The following is a 20,542-nucleotide window of genomic DNA, read 5'->3' as shown; positions in this document are numbered from 1 at the left end:
GTTGGATCTTTCTTCTTGACCCATTCTTCCAGTCTATTTCTTTTGATTGGTGAATTGAGACCATTAACATTGATGGTTATAACTGATAAATATTGACTTACCATTGTCATGACTTTTTCTTTTTGTTGGATTCTCCCCCTTTGCATTTACTTTATGGTCATGCCCAATGGATTCATTCTGCTGGACTTCCTGGGGTTGTGATCCACATTGTCTTTTCCTAGGATATTGTCTAAAATTTTTTGGTTTGCTGGTTTGGTATTCATGAAGTTCCTAAGGTGCTCTTTGTCATGAAAGTATCTTATTTCTCCATCAATTTTGAAAGATAGTTTTGCAGGGTACATTAGTCTGGGTTGGAGGCTGTTTTCCTTTAGGGCTTGAAATAATTCATTTCAAGCTCTTCTTGCCTTGAGAGTTTGTATTGAGAAGTCTTCTGTGATTCCGATGGGCTTTCCTTTGTATGTGATTTGTTTCTTTTCTCTAACTGCTTGTAGAATTTTGTTCTTCTGTTGGGTGTCTGGAATCTTAACTATTATATACCTATGTGTAGATTGTTTTTGATCAAGTTCAGTTGGAGCCCTATATTCTTCACTTATCTGTATGTCAAGTTCTTTTCCCCTGCTTGGGAAGTTTTCTGCCATCACTTCCGTGAACAGTTTTTTTATGTGGTCTGCACTCTCTCCTGTTTCTTCCTTGACTCCAATCAGTCTTATGTTATTCTTCTCTGTATCAACTTGCAGCTGCTGGATTGATTTCTCATGGTCCCTTACTATTTTAAAGAAATTTTTCTCTTCCTCGTCACTAATTGCAATCTTTTCTTCTATATCTGAAATTCTGTCCTCACATTGGCTCATTGTGCTGCATAGACTTTCAATGGAGTTTTTAATCTCCTGGTAGTCTCTTTGCATCTGTTTCATGGATCACATTTGTTTCCTATGTTGGGATTCCATCATGTTTCTCAGCTCCTCCATTTTTCATCTGTGTCCTCTGTAGATTTATCAATCATGTCTTGCACTATGGGCACAATCTCTGCTGTTATCTGAGAAATTATTTCTTTCATGTTTTCCAGATCCTCTTTTGTTGCCAGTTCAATGAGTTCAGATGAGAACCAGATGAGTATCAGATTGTTCCATCTCATTTCCCTTTGGGGTTGCTTTAGGTGATCTGGAAGTCTGGTTTTGAGACTTGTTTACATGTATTATCATTTCAACAGATGCAGCCTGCTGTGCCTTTGTTGAGGCAACTTTTTGCTCACTCAGTGGTCTTCAGTTCTCAGCAAGCCACAGAGCTGCCTTTTCTCTGCTGCTCACCAGTACACTAATTCCTGGGTTCAGATAGGTGGCCTTCTGGATCCCTGAGCTGACCTGTTGTCTGGGCGGGCTTCTGGCTGGGGCCTGTGCATACTTGGGATGATATCTAGGTTTGCCACTGGCTAGGGCCCCTATGTAGCTGTTGTCTGGGAGGGACTTTGGCTGAGGGCCATGCACCCCAGTTCCTGTTCTGTGAGCAAGCTTCTCGCTAGGGTCTCATGCACTTACTGATGGTATTGGGGTGAACCTCTGGCTGTTGCTTGTGTGCCTGTGTAGCTCTTTTCCAGTCAGGCCCTTGGCTTGAGCCAAAGTGCCCCAGCCTCTGGGATTGGGGCAAAGCCCTGGCTGGGATCTGCTTGCAGTCAGGCTGCTCTGGTCCCCATTGCTGCTCCCCCAACTAAGGTGGTCTGGTGTGCCTTTATTGCAGAGATTTTCTTCACTTTCCCAGTGGGTTTTAATTTTCATCAAGGGGCCTCAGAGAGTCCCTCTTTCTGTTGTTCACTTCTACTCTGTCTTCTCAAGCTCAGAACAATGTCCTTTTTGACCCCTGCAACTCTGCAGTGTGGATCCAGGTAATGGCTTGGCACAGCTGTGGGGGTGTACTGGCACCCATGCCGTGCTCTGGAGTGGTGGTACAGAGGCCTGCTTTAGTTTTAAAAGCTAGATCATTCATAATTGAAAAAGGACTGAACACAAAGCATGATGAAATAGAAACAAAAATGTACACATTCACATAACAAACAAATTTGAGATTTTAAAACATCTTTGCATAAAATCGTAATCTTATTGATTTTCATCTGATTTTCAAAGTCCTACAATTAGATGATAGCAATTTTAGAAAATACAAGATAACCACATGTATATACCTAGAAACATGTCTGTGCAGCTTACAACTGTGTAATCCAACTTATACCATCATTTTCATTTATTTCTCTATAGAGTTACATGTTATAAATTGAGCCCCTCTGAGAACTGTATGTTGCTCCTTTACTCAAGGGACTAATCTACAAATATAATCACAACTGTACCTGTAGTATTTGCATTTGATAGGAATAAAAACTAAAGAAAATTAGCTTAAACATTTGCACTTTTCTGGTTACTGACCATTTTTCTTTGCTAAATTGTTTAAATGTTCTTAAACCTTTTTTCTTCTTGTATCTGTTCAACAAGTATCTATGGAAGTCCTACTGTGTAATTGTTCTAGGAGATTGGGCTAAATTGGTGAAGATGACTAAGAAAAGATCTCTCCCTCATGGAGCTTACATTTCATTAGGGAGAAACATATAATAAAAATGTATTCATTTTCCAATGCTGCATAACAAATTTCAACAAACTTGGGAACTTAAAACAAGACATATTTATTGTCCCACAGCATCTGTAGCTCAGCAGTCTGGGCAGGACTTAGCTGAGTCTTCTAAAAGGCTTCAGTAAATGTACCAGCCCAGGCTGGGTTCTCATCTGGAGCCTTGAACAGGACAAGGTCCTCTTTCAGTCTCATTCAAGTTCTTGACAGAATCCATTTCTTCCTGGCTCTAATATCCATGGCAACCTCTTTCTTCAAAGCCAACATCAGAGAGTCAGAATGTAGCAATATCTGATAGCAAGACAGAGTCTTATATAATAGAATGGAGTTGGAGGAGTGACACCCTATCCCCTTTGCCCAGTTCTGTTCATTAAAAGTCATGGGTCCTGCTGATATCCAAAGACAGAGGGGCAGACAAGGAAGTGAATACCAGAGGGCAAGAAGCACAGAGTGTCAGGTCACCTTAGGGTTTGTCTAACAGCCACAAAAAGTGTAATTCATGATGTAATGTGTTGGGCAGTGCTAAGGGCTGTGGGAAAGGGAAACAACTAGAGCATGGTGAAGGAATCAAGGGTGTCAAGAAGCACTGGGGGCAGGTTAGAGGATTAGAGTGGTCAGATTCATGGGTATCAGATGAGATTGTAGTGTCATCACTGTGAATACGGAAAGAAGCAAAGAGCAGCTCCAGAAAAGACCCCAGGTGTGAGCTTGCCCAATGTGTCCTGGGAACAGAACGGCTGGTGCAGTGAGCAGAGCGAGCTGCCATGTTTGACTAGCTGGACCCATACTTCAGATGGGTGGGCTGGCACTGGATATTTATGAACAGTTTACTGCATTCTAGGGTCCAGATATGTAGCAAAAAGCAAAAGTTCCTGCTATCAGGATTCTCACACTCTAAGAAAAGATGATGGTCAATATGAAGAGTCAACATTCATAGGAAGGCTTACTATGAATAGGTGCAGGACTCTGTCCTAGGTACTTTATGTGTGAACTCATTTAATTCTCATAATGAGAATTATGAGATACCCACCACTCTTCCCATTTTATAAATAAGGAAAGGGGAGCCTTGGAAGTTTAATTTAGTTTATAAGTATCTATTGTCATACAGCAAGACTCTGTCCTGAGACTACACTTTTACCCACTACTATGTACCTATGGACAGACACAGAAGCCATTTTATGAAATGAGGTGGTGTGGAGAGCAATTGGAACTGCTGCTTTAACCGAGCTAGAAAGGGGGCCTGTGGTGGTGGTGTTCACATTTGAAAGGCAGCTTTCTGGAGATCTGGGGGCATGTACTGTAATTGAAGAGTTCAAGGATGAGAGGTGAAAAAGCTAATTTTAGGAATGGAGAGGAGACCATTGTAGCCGGGGAGGAACCAAGCAGGTGGGTTGGAGAGAAATGAATTGAGGTAGGTTGGTGAGGCTACACTCTGTGGAACCCTAGAGGCCTTGGTAAGGATTAAAGATTTTATCCTGGTTATAATTAGAAGTCACTGAAACCTTTAAGCAATAGGATGTTGAGATCTGACTCATGCATTAGAAAGGGCACCGTGCAAATGGGTAAATTATTATATAGTCAAGGGTAAAAGCAGGAAAATGAGTTTAAGGGCCATGAAGTTAATCCATAGTACAGCAGTAGAAACAGGACCGGTGGTCAAATTCAGGGTATATTTTGAAGGCATATGAAAAAGATTTACCAATGCACTGGGAGGCATGGTAGTGAGATGTGAAGCTGAGTCAAGGAGTTAGGGCCTAAGTAATCAGGTAGATAGCAGAGAACCCAAAATGGATACGGAGCAACTATATTATTTAATTCTTATAATTTGGGGATGTATTAAGAAGGATATAATGTCTTTTTGTGGTATTATCTTTGTTTGGTTTTAATGTATAAATAAAATTAGGATCCAAATCTTAAAAAAATCCCAAAAGCAATATAACACTTTCCATAGTTTAGTGAAATGCTTTCTTTTCTCTTGAACATTCTAGTTTGAAGGTTAATTCATATTGTTGCTTTAAGATATATTTTATTGTAGTATTACTGTATAATATTCTGTTGTATATCCTGCAACATTTATTTATGCATTCTCCTCTCAAACTGTGTGGGCAAGCAGAATAATAGTGCCCCTAAAAATGCCATCTTCTTGCCCCTGGAACCTGGAAATACGTTATGTTGCATTACAGTGAGGAACTAAAATTGCAGATGGAATTAAAATTGGTAATCAGCTGACCCAGGAATGAGGAGATTATTCCAGATTACTCAGGAGCTCCAATGTGATCACAATGATCCTGAAATATGGAAGCAGAAAGCAGAAGAATCTGTGTCAGAGTGACCCAGCACAAGAAACTGTGAATCAGCCGTGGCTGGTGTCAAAACTGGAACCAGGCCATGAACCAAGGGACGTGGGTGGTTTTAGAAGCTGGGAAAAGCAAGCAAACAGATTTTCCTTGACAGATTCACATACATCTCTGCCAGCACCCTAAGATAGCTCAGTGAGACCCCTTTGGAATTCTGACTTCTAGAACTAAAGGATAACAAATTTGTGTTGTTTTAAGCTTCCAAGTTTACCGTAACTAGTTAGAAAAACAAGAGGAAACCAATACAAGGGGTATTTCGATGCTTCCATTTTTGTTTTTGTTTTTGTTTTTCAGTACTGGGGATCAAACTCGGGACCTTGCGCTTGTGAGGCAGGCGGCAGAACCACTGAGCTAAATCCCCAGGTCTGATGTTTCCATTTTTAAAACCACCCCAAGCAACACTGCTCTGAATATTCTTGTACATGTCCTCTATATTACATGAGCAAGACCCTCTCCTGGGTGTATACTTAGTGGGAGTGAGCAGGCTGAGTCCGTAGATGTATAAAAGCTGAATTGTCTATCGAGTTGTTTTCCAAAGTAGTTGAACCAATTTACTGCAGGACCAACAGTGTGTTAGATCTTCTCCAACACTTGGTAAAGTCTGATGCCTTAATTTTTAACTAACAAATAAGTGTAAAATTATACCTAACTTCAGCAGAGACCATCTAACTTGAAAAGCCTCTGTGTGTGTGTGTGTGTGTGTGTGTGTGTGTGTGTGTGTGTGTGGTGCTGAGTTTAAATTCAAGGCCTCAAACAGGCTGGGCAAGTGCTTCACCACTGAGTTATAACTCCTACCCTAAATATTGATTGCTATGGAGGAAAGTATTTTTGTCATATGTTTTCTGGGTAAATGTCTTCCACTTCTGTAAAATGCATAATTTTTGCACATTTTTCTACTAGTCCTTTTTTTAAAAATTAATAGGAAATCTTTACATAGTATTAACCTGAACTAATTCTCTCCTAGATGTTAGCTGTTAGATGTGCTGAAAATGTCTTTTCCCGGTGTGTGTCTTCTCACTCTCTTTAAAGCAAAGGGCCGCAACTTACAGCTGGCTGTCCAAATCCAACTTTGCATGGCCTTTGGGCTTTGCATGGCTTTTACATGCTCAAACAGTTGTAAAAACAACACCACTACGACAAAGAAGAATACGTGAGAGAGACCTTGTGGCTTGCAAAGTCTAAAATATTCACTAGCATAACGTCTCTGTTCCTGCTTTAAGGCATCCATTGCTGATATAACTTCTTCATTTGGTTAAACTTTCATATTTTTCAGTGTCTATTTTTCAGGAAGGAAATGAAAAGAAAAAAGAGAATAGAAAGAAAAAATGGAAACAAAGTTTTTGTAAATAAAGAGAAGAGGGGGTTGAAAGGAGGGGAAAGGGTTGGAGAAAAATCAAGATATTTTGTGTACAGGTACAAATTCCTTATGATGAATGTGATCATTCTGTATATCTACAGTGCACCAATATAATTAATTTTAAAAAGAAATCTTATTTTTTTCCATGAACAGGAAGGTATCACCCTATATTTAGATCAAGGTCCACTCTCCCATCTTTGGGCAATTATTTTCTTTTACGCCCATTTATTTGCCATTGATCTTTCATTCATTTCTGTCATAAATCAGCTTTCCACACTGGACCTATTTTATGGCTCTCTGTTCTATCAATCTGGTCTATCTCTGTCTCAATACTATACTTTCATAACCACATCAGTTTCATAAATTTGATTACATCTCTTTTCCTTATTCTTCATATTCAGAAATGTCTTGAAAATTCTTTGACCGTACCTTCCTATTTCAATTTTCAAATTGATTTTTTAAAAGGCCCTTGAAAATCTCATTTGGGATTTTGGTCATAGTTTTGTCCAATCTACAGACTGCAATTCCATCTGGAGAGAATGGGTGTCTATTTGACCAAAAATATTCCTATCCTGAAAAGTGAAAAGTCTCCCCATAATGTATACCTTTTTTGGTGATTTATTCTGCTTATCTTTAATGTACCCCAGCCTGGCATCTTCTCAAGTTGGCCCTCTGTGGTCTTCAGTGTGGGAAACCCCTTCAGTCTTCATTCAGTGTCCTCTCAAGCCACTCACCTCAAGGATTTAAAGCCTTTCCAGTTGGCTCACACATCTCCCTCTTGCCAGTGTCATAAGTAGTGCTCTATGTAAGACAGTGTGCAATGGGTAACTCAGAAGCAGTGTACAGTCCTCTCCTTCAAAGAGCTTCCAACCTAGCTATGGAGAAGAGATACGAAAAAAATTACCAGCACTTCAAGATATTGGATACTGGAAATTTTTTTAAATTAAAAACTCACTTTTAAAAAATAGCACATAAATGTAAGACCATTCAGTTTTAGTTGAGAAACAAGATCATCTCCATAATTTCAAAGGTACTTCCTCAGATCTTGGTGGAAATCATTGTTTATATAGCAGTGACCCCAGGACTGGTGTTTCTAGCAATGACTCTCATCATTATGAAAAAGTTAGACTCTGCTAAACACAGTCCATACACAAGGCTGAAAAGATGCATGTTAACTAGATTTCCATCCAAAAAGGCTGGCATGGGTTCATATTTTGGTGCTTAAAGTCATAGACCATCAGCTATTACAGTAAAAAAACTAGCCCTTCAGAAACAGCTAATTTCCGAAGGGTTCTGAGTATCCAAAATCTGACTCTACATTGAAGATAGAGAGGGAAAGCCACAGAAGTTTTCCTGGGGATGAACTGAAGGTAGTTTCCTCTACTCTTGGTAATCCTTTTTAGCCTCCAATCTCTGTCCTAATTCCTTGGGGGCATGTGTAGTTTCAAAATACTGCTTCCCCTTTTCTCCTTAAATAATTGTTTTCATTATTAATGCCCTTTTTATTTTCAGATGAGTGACTCATACAATTACTTCCTCCTACAATGTCTTAGAAAAAGCCTGTTAGTTGAGGAAAAAATAAATTAGTGGCAGATCAAGATGAGTTTATTGACTTGCAAAATTCTCCCTTCTCCTTTTCATTCTGTTTTTATTCTTAAACAGGAAGACTTGGGTGGAATCTACGTAAGCAATTAGGTTCCTATTCATCTCCACACTCAGTAACCTTCATTCCTCATGACCTAAAGAACAGGACTTCATCCAAGAGTACATTTCCCAATTTTAATTAAGATGTAAATATTCTAGCATTCATGCATTATTTTTCTAATTTTTGAAAGTTATTATTGTTAGACTCCAAAAGAGAGAGAGCTACATTAATAAAAAGAATGTGGAAGCTCACTGATAATATTGTACTATTAAGAAAAAGTCCCTTAAACTCTGCGAGCCTCAGTTTCCTCATCTGTGCAATGAGGATAAACAATATACTGTATATTTGACTTACCTCAATGGCTTGTTTTGAGATTGTAGTAAGATGAAGCAGCATTTTGTGAGATTAATTAATTATAAGATTTACTTGAGTTGCTTATTTTTAAAAAAATACAAACTGCTAAGATTCCTGTGCCTCCCAGGAAACTGGGAATTCTTATGAGAGATGACAGAAGGAGATGCACTTTACACGCTAGGGAAAGTTACAGGACTATGAGATCTGCACTTTCTGATAGTACCTGACAAGTGTACAAAAACATCCCTTTTCCAATAATTTTATCTACTTGTTCTTTCTGTCCCTCCTCAGGGTAGAGACTGTTTTGCTGTTGCTATTTGAGGCTTGGGTTCTTGTCCCAGTCCTACTGCTGAGGAGTTCAAGCTCTGGAGGTGACTCCTTCTGTCTCCCTGGGCCTCACTTTTGTCCCTAGAGAGTCCGGAAGTGGCCTCTCTTCCTGCTGTCCAGTCTTCCCCTTGATAATCTTCCTCTCAGCTCTCAGTCTCTCGGTGCCGGGTATGGTGGAGAATTTGATCATTTCTGCTCAGCACATCAGCATTATTAAGAAGACATATTCCATGTACACATCACATGAGCCTTTACTATTTTTAAGACTGCAAAAGAATTATATGGAAAGCAAAAGTCTAAATCATTCAAGAATTTAGTTGGAAGAATAGAGATACATGAATAATTAAACATGAACTCACAAGAGGTGAGTAATTTGATAATTTTTAATTTGATAATTAAAAGTGGGGACTACTAGTGAGGCACACGGTGGACCCAGAGGACAGTGGCAACCTGTACACAGTCACAAGAATCCTCCTCCAGGCTTCTTTCTGATTATTTTTAATGTCTTGTTTAAGTAAAAACAACACATGTGATTTTTTAAATCTGCGGGTATGTATATGTTATATATCATATGTATGTTTAGATGTCCTATATATAAAGATACAATATTTTACAACTATATCATGTGTTGTTTTATATATAGTTAATAAATAAAATTTCTTATATTTATATATATATTATGTACATTTTTAAGTCCAAGGACAAAGAAAATTCTCTTCGCAATTAAGGTTCCAATCGTTCCTCCCTCAGATGCCAACTTAGCGAAGCCTGCATGTCATTTTCCAGCAATATCCTAATATGCTCATGGATATACACAAAGACACTCAGAGACACGTACCACAAACACGGCTCTACATCTTCCTTTCTCTCTTCATAGATCTCATAAATCCATCTGTTTTAGCCCACATATGTTAACTATGTTGTATTTTAGTCCATTATTGAGTGTTCCATACAATTGCACAATTTAATTGCCCATTCCTCACGCTGATAGAGAGTTGGGTGAGGGTTCAGGTCTTGCTAACTAAGCACATTAGTGAATATCTTTGCACACCCCTCTTCTTACACGTCTTATGGGTGTATCTATAGGATATTTTCATATTCCTGTACATGGAGTGGCCAAATACATGCATTTAGAATTTAGAAAGAGGTTGTGAAGTTGTTCTTTCTTTAATTTGTAGCAAGAGATAGTGTAGGCCGGGGATTTAGCTCAGTGGTTCCAGTGTCTGCCTTGCAAGTGCAAGGTCCTGAGTTCGATCCCTGGTACCAAAAAAAAAAAAAAAAGATAGTGTACTACCTCCCTATACTTATAGCTCTCATAACTAACATTTTGATCTTTTAAATTTTCTGATAAAAATAGATCACTGTTTTCATTTATCTTTCTTAATAGGCTGATTTCCAAAGCATGCTCATATTTTTACTTTATTGCTTTCTGAAATTCTTGTCCATGCTTATTGCTCCTTTTTCTATTTGATGGGACTGGGCTTTGCCTTGGAAGAGGAGTGATGTTGGTGAAGAGTCTTGAGTGCTGGTCAAGAGATTGGGCTCCATTTAAATTGGTGAGAGTTTTACTTCTGGAAGTTTCTTAATGTTTATAATTCAGTTCTCAACCAGGACCAATTTTGTCCCCAAAGATGTGACAACTTTAGAGACATTTTTACCCATGGAGAGGGAGGTGGCATCCAATGGGTATTGGCTAGGATTGCTACTAAACACCCTACAAAGCAAGAACAGGCCCCCACTCAGAGATGACCCAGCAGATGTCAATAGTCCAGGGTGCATCATCCTTCAATGAGAAAGATTAAAGACACAGAGACCATACTCAAAGCATTCCAAAGGCTGTTGCAGGCACCGTGGGCTCCAGCCATACCCTGGTTCCAGCTGCTGTCTCCTCCCCGTAGTCTGCAATGCAAACACAGATGGAGCCACCAAAGCCCACTGGGTCCTGGGTTGGCTCCCATCCCCATTCCTTGTGAACAAAGTGTTATTAGTGGTTTGCAAACTTCTTAGTTGTATTAAGGCAAACAGAGAAAACCTCAATCCTTTCCTCCAGAAAAATGCTTGAGAAATTCAGGCTGTCAAGTTTTCTTTAAAAGTAAAACTTTCTTCAGAACGTGAATACTCAGAAGCATGAGCAATAAAATGTAGGGGTGGAAGGCACACTGGGCTGACTTTACAGCAGCCATAATCAGACAGAATGCAGGCAGCTTTTCTGCTCTTGAGGAAAAAGGGGCATTTCCTTCCAAGGCACCACACCCTGGAAGGATTATATCCCCGCTTCTCCGAGTGATCTCCACCCTAGGCCTCCAGTGCCACACTTAACACCATGTGAGCAGAGAGTAGTGAGTATTCCAAAGACAGGTGAGTGACACAGCCACGGAGAAGTAAACACTCAACTGTTTTATCTGAAGCCACTTTGCAGTAGGAGTGAATGACAACAATTAGCATACGTGGCCGAACTTGGAGAGTGGGGTTCTCACTGACTATTCACAATGGTGGGTAATGAATTGTTTTCATTACACCTGGAAAATCAAGGCCACGCACCAGAGCCCATGCTTTAAACATGACACTGTATTGACGCTGCTGCTCCTCTTACCGATATTCACACAATTCTCATCTTCTTTATTTGAATCTCACAATGGCCTATGAGAGAGGAGCACATACATCTCAATTTGAAGCTATGGAAGTTTGTGTGTGTGTGTACAGTATTTACTCATGTAGAAGGCACAGTGTGACATTCCAGTACATGCATACCATGTAACAATCAGATCAGGGTAAGTTCATATCTATCCATCACCTCAGATGGCTATCATTTCTTTGTATTGGGAACATTCAAAATCCTCTCTGCTATGTAGCTGTGAGGGTTGAGGACCTGCTGATGTCTGTGTCTAGTGAGTCACAGGGCCAGGTCTGGAGCCCTTGTTCCTTGTGCAATGTTGCAGACTGTCTTAGGTACCTCAGCTGCAGGTCTGCCTCTCTTTTCCCTATAAATCCCATATTATTTAGGATTCTCTTTCCTCTGTACTAACCAATTCCACATTTGCTTCAATGTCTTGTTCTAGTTAATAACTCTTCATAGTAAACTTCCCATGTTCAAACATCTGTGTGGTGAGTCCGATTCATATATATCACTTCCTTTTCAGCCTCTTATTGCAGGGATTAAGACATGACTATAACCTGGCCTCCCATAAATGTGAACAAGAGACTCCAGAAGCCAGGAACTGGGGGGACATCTGCTCTGATCTTATTTTCCTGGTCTCTCTTATAGAGTTTGTGGGATGCAGGAAAAAAGGATCAATCATAACCCAATTTTTAAAAGTGTGTTAATCAGCTTTTCAGTACTGTAACAAATAATTAGAAAATCAGCTTATAAAAAGAAAGGGTGTATTCTGGCTCACAACTTTGAAGGTTTTAGGTTATGAATGGTTGGCCCCATTGCTTTTGTCACTGTGGCAAGGCCGTGTATAATGGCAGCAGGTCTTGGCAAAGCCTTGTGGCCAGGGCCCAAAAGAGAGAGAAGAAGGGGCCAGAGTTCCCCAGTTCCTTTCTCAGATTTGCTCTGGTCACCTTAAAACCTCTCACTAGGCCCTGCCTTTTAAAGTACCCACCATTTCCCACTGGCACCAGAGGCCAAGGACCAAGCCTTTAATGCATGGGCCTTTAGGAGACACTTACCCAAGCCACAGCAATAAGCAACACCAAAGATTAATTGTTTGATAACATAAAAACACTACAGTCTTTTCTCATTTTCACTTTTATTTCAACTGTATCACTGAGTGATAGAGCCAGCATTCAATTCTCTGTCCCATCAGATTGATTTATTTCAATCTTTTTAATTTCAGCATATTCCTGTGCCAAGAATGAGTACTTCGATTAAGGCTCTCATGATAATGATGCCACCAAACATTGTTAGGTCATCCAATCATCAAAGAGGTTCCTGGGACACTCAGAGAAAGTTTCAGTCTCTTTTCTAGACAAGCAAAGCCTATCCCTGGGAGAGTCAAATGACTCTCCAGGGTAAGTGAGAAAAACAAAAATCCAAGCCTTTCAAGTTCATTGTTCTTTTTTCAATGTCTGGCCTACCCCATGTCTGTTTCTTCTACTAAGGAATTTCAAAGATCAGCAAATGAAGGAGGGGGGGAGTGTTGGGGAGGGGAGTGCTGGGCATTGAGGTACCTCTCTCTCACCGTCAGCAGAAAGTATCTGAGGCACTGGACCAATTCCATCCCCCGCCACAAAGGAGAGGCAGGAACTGAGGGTAGAAAGTGCTGGGTGTGCAAAGGGCAGTGGAAATGGAGTTGCACAATCAGACGGGGACTTGTAAGGCTGGTCGCTCCCCCGCAGGGAGCCAAGGCTGCACAGAGGGAGAAACTGGTGTGCAGAGCAACAGTCGCTCTGCCTGTGCTGTGTGCGTACTCCCAAGCCTGTGTGGGAGAAGCTGCCTACCAGCTGAGTGGGCACCAGCAGAGAACCAACCCTACTGCAACCCTTTGCAGATAGGGCAGTGGTGTATCCTGCTTTGCACCATCTCTCCTACTCTATGTGTGTAGCTATCCTAGAGCAATTAATGCATGTGAATTGTTTTTTAGCACCTCATGTATTTTCAAAGTTAAATTATGCAGCCTCCCTGTTGGGTCTACTCTAGACAGCAGGCAGGCAGTGCAGTGCAGGACTAGCTGCTGCGAGATAAGGGGGCCACCCTGGGTGTGAATGCTGTTCTCTCCAGAGAAGCGCCATTTGGGGAAAATCATTAGCTGCTCTTTGAGCCACTCCAGTTCTATGCAAAACATTTCTCCTCTTTTCGCTAGTGATTCAGCTACTTCTCTGCTCTCAAACACCTCTTCTATCCAAAATTTACTAAACTCAAATTCATTCACTCTTTCTGGTATTCTTAATCCTCTTTTTTATTTCCTAACAAACTGGGGTGGAGCTGAGTATAAGACACACTGAGAGGTCTTTCGCTGGGATAAAGTATGGGCGGATGTGAAGATTTCCAAGTGGAATGTGTTTATACAACCAGAGCACCTCTCTGCTTCCCCAGCTTCAACAACCATGTCTACAATGTAGATGACAATGACAGTGCCTAGCATTTTCATGTCCCTAATATGGGCCAAACTGTTGTAGCCATTTTATATGCACAACTCCACTTAAACTCAAAATAACCATATAAAGCACATGTGGATAACCCATGCTGTATTTACCCAGCAATATCAAGTATCTGCTTCTGCCTGTAGGACTTTTTCATTATCCCATTCTCTATGAAGATGTCCTCACTTCCCTTACCCTACCCCAATTATTTCTTGTACCCTAGGGAATCTTACAGTATTTGTAGGTTTTTAACATTACAGTTTTTCCTTTTTCAAACCTTTCATTTTGAAATTATTTCCTACTTACATAAAATTGCAAAATTAGTAAAAGAATTCTTTCACCCAGATTCATCAAACATTAATATTCCATATAACCACAGTACAATGATCACATTGACAGTTAACACTGGTATAAATAACACTTCATAGAATCTGCTAATCTTTCACTAGTGTCACTTCTTATGAACCTTTCCAGATGGTGCCAGGAGGGCTCATGCACCCCTAAGCCTATCTCCTCATGGAGGTCTTCACCTGAGAAGTGGAGTTTCCAGAAAGCCCTCACCACTGCCTCTCCAGTTCTGCATCCTGCAGGTCCTCCTGCTGCTCATGCTTGCCACTCTTCTCTTGGCTGGAGAGCAAGCAGAGCTCTCTCTACAGAACTTGTAAGAGAAGCAAATTCTGTGAACTTGGTAAGAGAATGACAGGTCTGGCTACGCATTCTCCTCACCTGCCCCTTCCTCCTTCAGAATGGCGGGGGATGATAAATGAGCATTCACTTAGTAAATGGTTTTAAAATATGACATTTAGGAGTGTAAATGAGGACTAAAAGATAAAATAGATAATGTGAAATAGGAAGAAAAAGGGCAAAGGGGAAGAGGAAGTGGGAGGGGTAGGGGAAAGGAACGAAGGGAATGGAATTAATATGAGAAAATGAAAAAATGGAAACAAAGTCTTTGTAAATAGGAAGGGGTGGAGGGGTTGAAGGGAGGGCAGGGGAATGGAGAAAAAAATAACCAAGACAGATTATGTAAAGGTGCAAATTTCCAAAGATGAATGTCATTATATTGTATGCCTAAAATGTACCAATAAAATTAATTTTTAAAATATGACACGTAGGTAAATTGTTTAGAAACAGTTTCACATATATTTTGCATACCTGAGGGAGAAGTAGGACTTGAAGAGAAATTTATCCTAAAAAGTAGAACAGTGAAGGAATGAAAGAGCCAGGCTATAATGCAGCTCAGAATTTCTCTCCTTTTCTCTTCGGCCTGCCCTGGAAGTAGCAGAAAGTTAGGAATCTTTAATTATAAATAATGATTGTCACCTGAATCAAAATCAGATAAAACAGTCTTACATATGACTGTTAAAACAACCATTTCTACAGTTACTCAGAGAAGGAACTAGATTCCTTTTTACAGAGCCTTCTTTTTAATGTTCAGAAAGACTGTGGACAGGAATCAGAAGACCTCAGCTTGCATCTGGCTGTGCCACTCACAAGTTATGTGACCTGAGCAGAACACTGAACCTCCTTGGGAATGTCTTTGTCTCCATCTACAAAGTGGAATGAATAACACCTCCCTTTCCCTATGGGATCAAGTGAAGGGGTTTCTACATGTTGTATCTTACTAGAGTCAGATGTAGAAGAGTAGCTTACAATATTTGCCCACAGAGTCAAATGTAGAATAGTGCAAGAGATCTGTCTGCAAGATAAAGAGCCAAGGAATCCAGCCAGGGGCCTGGAGCCCACAGCAAGGTCCCATGCAAGTCCATATCAGGAGGCCGAGAATCTGCCATGGAAGACTGAAGAGTCTGCACTGGAAAGTCCAAGGGCTGGCTGGCTGAAGGGCTGAGGATGGAAGTCAAAGAATCTGCTCTGAGAACCAGGAGATGATGCCCAAGGCAAAGGCCAAGGGGAGAGCCCCCAGCTGAACTGTCTGTGCTGAAGGTCAGGAGGCGATGGTCAAGGCCAAGGCAAAGACCAGAACAAAAGCTATCCTTGGCAAAGGCAGAGCTCAGCCAGAGCTTCTCCGAGGGAAATCAGCATGAAATCCTTCCCATCTGTTCTTTTATAGCATCCCAACAACAACCCTCCTTAAATGGGTCATGCATGCCCAGAACCACACTAACTATTCAGCTGGTGTTCCCCAGCTGACCATTAATTAATTAACCACCACAGGTGCCATGTAAATTTGAGATGATATGATTATTTCCCATCACTGGCTTCCACTTACATATCCTATTCCAAATCTCCACCTCTCTCAAGACAGAGGAGACTCTCTCTGTGGTATTAAGTGTTATTTTAGACCCGTGAGGAGACAAGTGACAGACAGGATGCACCGCTGTTCTCCTCCCCACTATGGAATATGCTTCCAGACCCTTTCGTAGAGATAGCAGAAAGAGTATTTTCAGTCTCAGTCTGAATACATTGTAACACAAAGTAGAACGGGGTAATTCATCATGGTATTTTTCTGATAAGCCAAGTTGAGAGCAGTACCCAAGTCCTGAGCCAGATGGTTATCAGCCACTTGTCTGTGGCTGACTGGACCATGGATCACTGCCCAGGAGTCACCATATTTGGGCTCAGGAGTGTCGATGTTGCTGCTATATCTAGGGCACTGAAATAACAGACTTTGACTTTAGCAGAAAAAACCAAGGTAGATACCACTTGCTATTGGATTGGACTTTTTTCTTGATTTGGACTGTGTGAAGGGCTTGGCTAATCTGACTTTATCAGGTCCTCTTTCACCTAAAAGGATGTGTCTAGCTTTCTTTGCCAACTATAATGCAATTCCTTTACCAGGGCTCTCAAGGGCAGAACTGTCATATATTTTAGGAGTATTTGCCCAAAAATGTGAATTGTGAAACGATTTTCAGAGAACTATCCAGTGATATCTCGTTTGGATAGAAAATGAGTGTTGTTTTTCATTGTTGTTGTTTGGGTTTGGGATTTCTTTTTTTTCAGTGAAAAAGTGAATCTTACAAAATCATCCTAATTCCCTTTGTCCTCCCTTGGTCACTTCTCCTGTGTGGGGAAGAAGGCATAGGAGGATTCAATGTCTTCATGCTTCCGAGTAGTTAGGAAAAAACAGATTTCCACTAATGGGTGCTTTCCATGTGCTTCCGTGGTAAACTCTAATTCAATCACAGCTTATCAGAACTCAAGACTCCAACACCTGAAGGCATTTGCTCATGGTCTGTCTGGTCTTGAGGCTTCTTGTTGGCGCTCCTCTTGCTGTTCTCTCGTTTCCTGAGTCCAAACAAGACAAGGATTTTGAAAGTCCTTTGGATTTCTGCACACTCCACCAGATTGTGGAACACCTTCAATTCTGAGAGACAAAATGAAGCCAGAAATTTGTGCCCCCAACATGGCAAAAGTAATGGCAATATCCAAGACCCTGATTCCAGATCTGTTTTCCTGGGGGCTGGAACACAGCTGTAGCCTCCTTCCCAATCTGCTTGTCTCCTGAGGCCCCCTTCATCTACCCTGCACAGCCCTGGCCAAGCCATTTCTCTGGACAGTCATCTTCATGAGCTCCCTTCCCTATGACCAGTGAAAAAACAGCCTAACCCAACCTAGCCGTTGAGGGTCCTTATAACTCAGGATCATGGTGTCTCTCCTTTCTTGGCTCCCACCTCTGCACAACATGATGCTTCTTTCCTACTTCACTGCTATTGCTGTCCTGGCCATCGCTACTCTTCTCTGTCCATGGTCCAAACCTCTCTAGTAAACCAGGCTTTCCCTGGAGGCATATGCATCTGTTGTGCCTAAGATGCATTCCTGAACTTCTTTCCCCAGTGAAACCCAACTCTTCCTTGGGATTCCAGCTCAGACTCTCTGGCTTCCACAGTACCATCCCACACTCCAAGGGATCTCACCTTCCTTTGAACTATTTCATAAGTTTTCTGTGATTTTCGCTTCAGTCATCTCCTAAAATTATAATCTTCAGTATTGTTATGGACTGAAAATTTATGCCCCACACCCCAGTTCACATGTTGAAGCTTTATTACTTGCTGTGATGGTATTTGAAAATGAGAACTTAGGAGGAGATTAAAAGTAAATGAGGTCATGAGGGCAGACTCCTGCTCTGACAGGATTCATCCCTTACATGAAGATACAGAGAGCTTGTTGCACGTTCTCTCTCTTTACAAGCTTGCCCTGAAGAAAGGCCATGTGAGTGCATGAAGACATAGCAGCCATCTGCAAGCCAGGAAAGGGCCCTCTCCAGAACCTGACCATGTTGTACCTTGATCTCAGGCTTCCCGGCTCTGGAACTGTGAGAAAATTAATTGCTGTTGAATAAGCTGTCCACCGGTAGTATTTTGCTCTGGCCTCCTGAGCTGTCTAAGATAATATTTCAAATTTTTTGCTGAGTAACTTCCTTTTCTCTTGTTTTACTTCCTGTCTTCCCAGCAGGATAGTTTGCTCTCGTACAGAGCACAGTCACACCCGCTGCCCCATTGTATGCGTGACTTGACCCTCAGATAGGAATCAATCTCACTTTAACCCAACTCAGCATTTTCAGCCAATAGAGGAAAGGCCTGTCTACATTTATGAATGTATTTTTTAAGAAATTAAGGAAATCCAGTTTTTTAACTTGAAAAGTGTATTCTACCTAGAGTGATGTTTCCTGCAAGTATGGTTTGAAAGAACTCCTTTTGAGACTTTACTGTATAAATAGGAATTATTCATCAATTCCCTTAGTAGTTGGATCTTCCTGGGTTTCCCTTAGTCTCAACAATGCTTAAAAATAGGTTTCATCCCTTTGAGGTACTTTGAACCTCCAGCCTGCCATCTTGTTCACATTTCTTCATGGCAAGAGCCCTTTTCAATAATCACCATGCAAATGTTAGCCCATCCTTCATCAGAGCCACTGTGCTCGCCCAGAATTAATGAGGTCTAACAACACATGTACTTTACAAGTTCTACTCACTCATCAATTCCTAGTTTGCAACAGCTTTATCACTTTTTTAGAGCATGCCTATTGCTATTGCTATGTGGGTAAGAAGAAAAGCCTCCCAAGACTTCCAAAGGCTGATTTTCCACTCCTCCCCTCTATCTGACATGGGACGTTGACTCTTTCTCTGCAATGTGTAACAACACAGCTCTAATAATAGTGGATAGGAAAGGATTGGTGTCATAGTTCATTTCCTGTGGCTAGAATTGAATCCCACACATTGGGTAATTTATGAAGAAAAGAGGCTTATTTAACTCACGCTTCTAAAAGTACAAGAGCATGGCACCAGAAACTGCTTGGCACCTAGTAAGGGTCATGACATGGTGGGAGGGCAAGAAAGAGGAAGTGTGACAGAGAACTTGATTTTACAGCAAAACCACTTTTCCTTTGTCCACGAACCCACTAACCCATTAATCTATGAATGGAGTAATCCACTAATTCATTCCTGAAGGCTGTAAGGTCCCATCAGGTCCCATTCTAAGACCTAAGTGGGGTAACCCAATGCTGCCCCAGACCCCTGGGAAGAAGCCAGCTCTAGGTCTTTCTCAGAGTCCTCAGGACATAACTATCCCTGAGGATGAAAGCCACCTTTGGGGACAACTATCTAGAATATATAAAGAACTCCAAAAAATCAGACCTCCGAAATTTAAAGACCCAATTCAAAAATGGGCATCTGAAATGAACAGACATTTCTCAGACAAAGAAGTAAAAGCAGTAAATAAATATATGAAAAAAATGTTCATCACTGGTCATTCAAGAGATCCAGATGAAAACAACGCTGAGATTCCACCTCACCCCAGAAAGAATGGCTGCTATCAAGAAATCACCCAATAACAAATGCTGGTGGGGGTTTGGGGAGAAGGGAACCCTTCTCCATTGTTGGTAGGAGTGCAGACTGGTGCAACCACTGTGGAAATCAAAGAACTAGGACTAGAGGTCCCATTTGACCCAGCTATTACCCTGCTGGGGATCTTTCCAAAAGAATTAAAAGGATCATACCACAGTGATCTATGTGTACCCATGTTTATAGTGGCACAGATTGTAATAGCTAAAGCTAGGAAACAGATCAAATGCCCATCAACTGGAGACTGGATAAAGAAGATGTGGTTTTATTATAAAATGCAGTACTACTCAGCCATAAAGAATGAGAAACTAGAGACATTTATAGCTAAATGGATGCACATTGAGGCCATACTCTTAAGTGAAATAAATAGGATGCACATGTGTAAATACCGAATAGTTTCTCTGGTGTGAGAAACTGAAAGTGTAAATAAGTATTACAATGATTAAAATGAATAATTGATAATTTAAAATAGGAAGAAAAGGTCCAAAGGGTTAGGAGAAGTGGAGGGGAAGGGGAAAGGAAAGAAGGGAAAGGAAAAATTATGAGAAAAGGAAAAAACGGAAACAAAGTCTTTGTAAATAGGGAAGGGTGGAGGGGGTGAAGGAAGGACAGGGAATAGGGAAAAAATAAGAACTAAGATACATCATGTACAGATAAAAGCACCCAATGATAAATGTAAACGTATTGTATACCTAAAATGTACGAATAAAAGAATTTAAGCAAAAAAAAAAAAAAAAAAAAAAGAAAGCCGCCTTTGGGTTTACTGACATTTTCTTTAGGTAATTTAAAGATATTTCCCCATGCACTTTTTGTCATAGCTTTGCATGTTCAAATCAACCTGCTGTGTGCAAGAATCAAGGCAACTTAGAACAGAGAAAATAAATTTCTAAACCAAGAGAAGAAGCTGACAGCTGAGGTAGTTAAAACAATAGATCTCAGTAACTTCTCTACTTCCTCAACGATGAAATAGTCCTAAGAATCCAGGGAAGAAAGAGAAGAGAAAGTGGGT

The 20,542-nt window shown here is 40.8% G+C and overlaps 1 long non-coding RNA gene across 2 annotated transcripts in view; it reads left to right on the top strand.

The window, feature by feature from the left end:
- LOC147826899 (uncharacterized) overlaps nucleotides 1-20,280 on the top strand; it is a 34,551-nt gene extending 14,271 nt beyond the window's left edge. The window contains exons 3-4 of one of the 2 annotated variants that reach the window (XR_015453390.1): nucleotides 5,262-5,330; nucleotides 14,210-20,280. This is a non-coding gene — a long non-coding RNA (uncharacterized LOC147826899). The remainder of the gene's footprint in view (nucleotides 1-5,261; nucleotides 5,331-14,209) is intronic. The other variant, XR_015453391.1, reaches the window with a different exon arrangement.
- Nucleotides 20,281-20,542: the final 262 nt, after the last annotated feature.

Source organism: Heterocephalus glaber, unplaced genomic scaffold, assembly GCF_053883595.1.
Source record: "Heterocephalus glaber isolate CG9 unplaced genomic scaffold, H.glaber_assembly_v1.0 deba00001460, whole genome shotgun sequence".
Taxonomy (NCBI): domain Eukaryota; kingdom Metazoa; phylum Chordata; class Mammalia; order Rodentia; family Bathyergidae; genus Heterocephalus; species Heterocephalus glaber.
The sequence above is the reverse complement of the archived record's forward strand: the minus strand, read 5'-3'. Positions and strand labels throughout refer to the sequence as shown.